The sequence below is a fragment of the Mastomys coucha genome, unplaced genomic scaffold (assembly GCF_008632895.1).
Source record: "Mastomys coucha isolate ucsf_1 unplaced genomic scaffold, UCSF_Mcou_1 pScaffold22, whole genome shotgun sequence".
In the NCBI taxonomy this organism is placed as follows: Eukaryota; Metazoa; Chordata; class Mammalia; order Rodentia; family Muridae; genus Mastomys; species Mastomys coucha.
This window is the reverse complement of record NW_022196905.1, coordinates 184,370,394-184,377,660: the sequence shown is the minus strand read 5'-3', so window position 1 is coordinate 184,377,660 and position 7,267 is coordinate 184,370,394.

Sequence of the window (7,267 nt, the reverse complement as noted above, 5' to 3'; positions counted from 1 at the left end):
TTTTTTTTTTTTTTGTACAAGAAGCAGCAGTTTCCATGATTGGGGTATCTAATACCTCTTCACTAATGACAATGATCAAAGCTTAGTAATGACTATTGACAAAATCATAAATGAAAACTATATACACATGAAAACATCTATAGTTATAGTAAAACAAAATAATTGTTATATCATCTAGTGGAAAATACAATAATTGTATAAATTTTTGAAAAGTATGGGTCTAAAAGTGAGTTAAACTATCTAAATTTTAGAATTTATTCTAGTGATATGAAATGAATATATGAAATGTTAAAATGTATACATTAACAGCATAGCATATGTAGTTTTGAAACACATGAATATTATATATATTTAAATCAGGTTTTTTATGTGTGTCTCTTCAAATTTTATCATTTCTTTTTAAAATTCTACATTTTTAAAAAACAGGCTATACTACTTCAAGCAAGAACTTAAATTATCTAATTATTGTCTGGAAGTTCTTTTTAATCATCAGTATATTGCCAATAAGAATGAACAGAAATATCCTTGTAGTCTGAATTATAATTTGTAAGCCAAAAGAAGAGATGGCTCAAACACTAATTTTATTAAAATTTTAAACAGTCTATGAAGTAAATATATCAAAGGAATATTGTTTAGCAATAAAATGGAGAAACGTATTAGTCAGTATTATAGCATCAATAAATCTTGAGATCATTCTTCGTATAAAGAATCAGAAACACTACATATTTTATTATCCAGCTAAGTATCCAAAGTAGAAAAAACTTCATAAAAAAAACTATACTAAATAAATGCAAAAGAAACAAGGAAATAAAGGTTAAGGAGTGCTGAATAAGGGTTTCACTAGGAGTAATTAAAAGATCTAAAATCAGGGGAAACTGGGAAAGGAGATATCATATGACATGTAAATAAAGAAAATATCTAAAATAAATGAAAAATAAAAGATCTAAAATCGGGGAAAATGGGAAAGGAGAAATTTACATGTAAATAAAGAAAGTATAAAAAAAATCTAAAATCATTAATGCTGCTGGCACAACTCTGAATATATTAAAAGTAACTGAAAAATCCTCTTTGTGTGAACAATTATATAATATGTGGCTTTATCTCGAAACAGCTATGTAAAATGAATGGGTTAATTTCTCAGTGGGGATAATTAGAATAAGTTGGAGTTTTAAGAATATTTGTATTCAGAGCTAAGAATCACAAGTACTAAGCTCTGCTTTGGTCACTCTTGATGGCTTCTGACATTAGGTCCCAAATCTCTTCTCCTTATCTTTAAAAAGAGTCACTTGCAAATAGCTGATTTAACCTTACTGGTTCCATTTTTTATAGACATGTTTCCTGCAGGTAACTCCTGTTCAAGGGCCCAAATAGCTAAACGTTCAAACTCTCCAATAACAAAAAAGGCTAAAGTCACACTAACCAGTCAATAAAAGTTGTAAGAAACTGTGGGACCATGCTCAGCTTCTCAGAGCATTAACTCAGTAGTATCCCCAGTACACAAAAGCTGATTTTTCCAATTCTTCAAATTTCTGGATTACTTGATTTCTGCAAAGACATGAACTGAATCTTCAGGGCCAAGGAGGTGATTGAACAGGAAGACCCATGTGCCTGCAAGCCTGATGACCTGAACTTTTTTCCTTGGACCCACATGTGTGCAACACACACACACACACACACACACACACACAAATAAGTATATAAATATAAAGCATATTCCTTTCCCTCCAGATTTGTTGAAAGATCTTGTTGAGTTGTGTTGTGTTTAAAAACTGATCTAATACAAAGAATCAGAAGAGCACTCAGTTTTAATCCCACTTTAGTAACTCAAAATCTATATTGGATGAGTGCTTCCCAATATGTAATTGCTCTCAGAACAGATTACCATGTGTTCACATATTATACTATGCACAAGCTTAAAATGAATATTCTACTTAATCCCCTGAAAACTTTAAGAGTATATATTTTCACTTCAAATATGCTTGTTAGTGACGGTTCTTTGCTTTAAAATTTAAGGTAACCAGCATGTCAAAAACAAAGTATTAGGTTAAGTTATTTCACAATATTCAATAAATATTCACCTACTATAAAAAAAGTTATCAGAATACCTATTGATATTGATATGGATGTGCTTATAAAATAATGTAGTTAAATACTAAAACAGACTTTAAATAAACATGCACATGTGAACTCTTTATTTTTCTTTTCCTTTGTCTCCTCCTTTGATGCTCAGGATCATACCCAGGGGGTTTTCCATGCTAAAACAACACTCCACCACTGGTGGTAGGGCCGTAAAACAAAGCAAGGAACAGTCCTTATATTGGGATGAGGACCATGCACACTCAGCTACATTCTGTTGGCTTTCATGAGCTACTTTTCCTCATACATAAAATAACCATAACCATGCCAACCTCAGTATAGCTAGGACATTAAAGAGGTGATATATGAGAGTCTCTGCAAGTAGCAAAGTGCCTGCAAATGAGCATATTAGTGTTATCATCCTGTAGGGAGAGGACTGACAGCTGCTAATCAGAATTAAGAGGAATAGAGGAATAGAGGAGATGCTTGGCACAGATACAGGGTGATAATGGGCATGGCTGTCCCACTTAAAACACCGCTCTGATAATCTCTTTACAGTTTGCTTACCACTCACTTCTATGTTGGACTGACAATCCATATAATCTGCACAGTTTCCTTACAGTAAATTTTCAACCTTCTTTAGGTCATCCCATAAACTCAATATACTCTAAGCAAGTAGTTAAGTACATCCAAGTATTTCACAGTGAACGGCAGAGGCTCAGTTATTAAAATGATACGTGGATCCTGAAATAAGACCAAATGGAGTTTTTACTACTAATGGTCTGGAATTACAATATTTCCCCCTGTTTGGCCTTCAGAAGGCAGAACAACATGCTATCTGTCTACCTGGCTTACTAACAAAGTATTTGGGGAGAAAACAGTATGGAAATACTCATATGCATGCACCAGAACTAAGAATATGTTCCCACCTAGTTACCAAAAAATAGTATCTCTTTAGGAAAGGTCTACATTTTTTACCTAGTCAAGTTGCACAAAATTACACAAAGTTGCAATAATTGGTTTGCAACTTAGTGGGGTCCAAACAATGAAGGGAAGTTGAAGAGGTCAAGAAAAAAATTTGACATCTAATAGGAGATAAAGATAAAACATGGTTTTGTTTGTGAGAAGATATATATCCAAAGACAGTACTGTCCTGGGTAGATGTGCAAGTTGTACTAAGAAGTTCAATCCAGATGTGACAGAGACGGGAGCCATACTTTTCCAGTTCAAAATAAATGTTTTCAAAAATAAAATAAATAAAAATAAATGTTCAAAAATAAATGTTATTATTTTTTAAAGTTATTTTTAAATAGGATGATTAAGATGATTAGGAGCACAGCTTGGAGACCCTTAGGAGTACTACGACCATGAGAGTCGGGTACAGAGAACACACCCCAAACCTACTCATTCCTAAAGCATCCAGAGAGTCGGGCACAGAGAAAACATACCCCAAACCTACTCATTCCTAAAGCATCCAGAGAGTCGGGTACAGAGAAAACACACCCCAAACTTACTCATTCCTAAAGCATCCAGAGAGTCGGGTACAGAGAACACACACCCCAAACCTACTCATTCCTAAAGCATCCAGAGAGTCGGGTACAGAGAAAACACACCCCAAACCTACTCATTCCTAAAGCATCCAGAGAGGCGGGTACAGAGAAAACACACCCCAAACTTACTCATTCCTAAAGCATCCAGAGAGTCGGGTACAGAGAACACACCCCAAACCTACTCATTCCTAAAGCATCCAGAGAGTCGGGTACAGAGAACACACCCCAAACTTACTCATTCCTAAAGCATCCAGAGAGTCGGGTACAGAGAAAACATACCCCAAACTTACTCATTCCTAAAGCATCCAGAGAGTCGGGTACAGAGAAAACATACCCCAAACCTACTCATTCCTAAAGAATCCAGAGACTCGGGTACAGAGAAAACATAACCCAAACCTACTCATTCGTAAAGAATCCAGAGATCACAGATTCTCCTCCAAAGTACACAAGTCTGTCATTTCTAACTGTTAAAAATTTCTTCACATGACCTACCATTTTATAAAAACGATCCTGGTAAGACGGGTTTAGAATCATTTTGATAACTGCCTCCTCTCCCAAACCCAAAATTTGGTTTAACTTTACATTGTTTTGTGCTAGTATTCAGAAAAGAAACGTTTCTAAAATATTGCTTCACAGGTCAATTGATATGTTATCAACCCCTTTGGTTGCTAATGTCGTGCCTTCTTTTTCACGTCAGCAAAAGCCTGTTAAATCTACTTGTGGTGAAGGCAACTCTTGAATATATGATGATTATTGGGGCCTTGGTGAACATTTTGCTGAATGCAAGTTTCTGTTCTTATTCTGGTGCCCACACAAAGAGACCTTATCAGTGAATATCTTCATGGACAGCCTTGAAAAAAAAAATGGCAACTCCAGGTTCTTGGGCAGCTACTTCTTTATTCCTTACGGTGAAGATCTTTTCAAGTAACAGAGCCTTTCTCAATCCACAGGTTTGTGACTTAAGGACTCAGGTGCTGGACAATATGCAGATGCATCAGAAGTAAGCAAAAAGATGGAGCACCATGTGAGAAGAAGAGGCTGTCCTGCCTCCTGATCCCACCCAGTAGTAGAAGAGTATTGAAGCAACTGCCATCTGCTGTCTGATTTACAGGCTTTTTATAAGAGTTAGGGTTGGGATAGCAAGGGTTGAAGTATCATTTTAAGGCTTGGTTAATTACCTGAGCCCATCAGTGAGAGATATGCCCAGTGGATGCTTCCCAGGCCCAACTGAGGAAATGACCATGCCCTCTTCCCCAGTTAGAGGGGTGGTGACAGACATGTTGACAGCTCCCTTTCACCGTTGATTGCTACTTCATACCTGTTGACTTAGACATCTGCAAGCCACTAGCCCTGTCCATGTTGCTAGTCCCAGACCTTGGCTGGTGCCTTGGTGGTGGATGGTTCTTTGTGCTATCATTTATATGGTCACCATGGGTCCTTTTCCTTTACTGACAACAGAGAGCTTACTTTTAGCTCACTCTACTTTATCTTTCTGCATACCACTATGAGCACACAGTGAAGGGCATTCAAGTTTCCTTCCATATTAATTGGTCATTACTCTCTTTATCGTCATAGATGTAATGCTACTGATCTCTTCATGTCTGAGCAATCCTTACAGTCAGTGATGGCTGTCAGATGGAAGGACTGTCCTCTATGGAAGAGAGGCTAGAGGAGTGCCACTGTATCCTCCGGCAGACAGTGTCCCTCCAGAAGAGTGACGCTTAGCAGAGTTGTATTTCACATATAGTAAATAAAAATATCGCAATACTGAGTCAGATTTGTTCTTAAGTTCTTTGCCTTTATACTTTTCTCCTTAAACTCCTTAAACTTGTAAAAGTCCTTTTTGAAATAGAGTTAAATATAAATAATGTTCTGTTTTGAAATTAAATAAAAAAAAATAACAAAAAAGAATTTGACAAAAGCCCATGAAACCAATTATTAGACAAGAGCCTGTGAAGGCATGGCAACTTACTATTGTTATCTCAATTGAAGTTCCTACTATGTGCCTATGTGCTCACCTTTATGGAGAATAACCCCAGGGACTGCTACAAGTAGTGTTTACTGACTGCTGATGTGTTTTAAACATTGCTTTTACAACAACACAACAAGAATTGTCTGATACTACTATAATATTTTAAAGTGTAAAGTTTTTATGTTAACAAAATGTTGTGGCTTCTTAGCTGAAGCCATGACTCCCTCCCAGTATACTCCTTGGTCAGTCCTTTAGTCCCTGGGATATCTGGGGAGTCAGATTAGTTGATATTTTTGTTCTTCTGATAGTGTTGCAATCCCCTTCAGCTCCTTCATTCCTTCCCCTAACACTTCCAGGCTCAGTCCAATGGTGGGCCATGAGTGTTTGCATCTGTATTAGGTGCTGGCAGAGTCTCTCAGGAGACAGCTATACCAGGCTCCTGTCAGCAAGTGCTTCTTGTCATCAGCAGAGAGCAGTTAGAACTCTATTTGAAGCATGTATTGGGCTATATCAATGATCTATTGTAACTTCTTTCAAGTGTTCTAAAAGATATCTTTACAAAATGCAAAAGTCTTTTGATTGGCACCCAGGTCCCTTCACCAACTGAGAATACTCTATTTGTCTAAACTTATCCCAAGTACTTTCAACATTTTCAATTTCTGCCACCGACAGTCACTTGCTTTGAGCCCCTCCAGTGAGTTACGCAGAACTTGCCTCGACACATGTCGCCTGGATGCCTAAGGCATAATCTATCGTTCTGATTTATCGAGCTAATGTCTACTAAGATCTGAGTGAGTTTTCTTGTTGAGTTAGACTCCATGTATCATAATCCCTTAGCACTGTGCATGTGTAATTGTTGCTGGGCTTATTGTCTTTTGGTGGGAATGTAATTAGCTTGCTTAGTTCTCCCTAGTAATTAAACCATGACAAATTCATCTTTCAATTCTACATTGATGTGTGTCACTATGTCTGATAGCTAATGAACACACAGTGGATATTTGTTCACTAGGCAGGCATGCTCAAATGAGATCTACGTTATGAAGATAATGAACTTCTCTTTGTCAGCTCACTCCAGGATTTCTTATTGTGGCTGACTTCTGGGAAGCATAACAATAGTATAAGAATGGCCAGTGTACTGGAAACAAAGCACTCTGCTTGATGGCTTTTCTGGGACAGTAGGGAAAACCTCTATTCATCACAGGGGCAACCCAGGTGGAGAAATGATTCCATACAACTATAGATTGTTGGACTAGTACATCTATTGGATTATTGCAGTAAAAAGAAGACAATCAGAGGAAATCAGGTAAAACAAAGGCAATGGCATTATCAAAAAGCCCCAAGTTAGCAGGGATGACGACTCACAAAGCTGCATCCCTCATGCCCTATGCATGACTTGTAGATGACTCCACTGAATGCAGTAGTGTCTTGCAGCTTATACATTCTTTTGGAAGAACTCCATGGGCCTTGTAGCCTTCTGAACCCCTTTATCCTTATAGAGTACATCAGCTTCCTGAGGCTTATGTGCCTCCTCCCTCCATCTAGAAGGGAATTTTTCTGTTCAGAGGAGTTGGCCACACAAGGTAGTCCATCTCATCAGAAGCAAAATCTATCCACTCCAGCCTAGCCCCAACTCATCTTTTCCTATTCAGAAGTGAAGAGAAAAGATGTC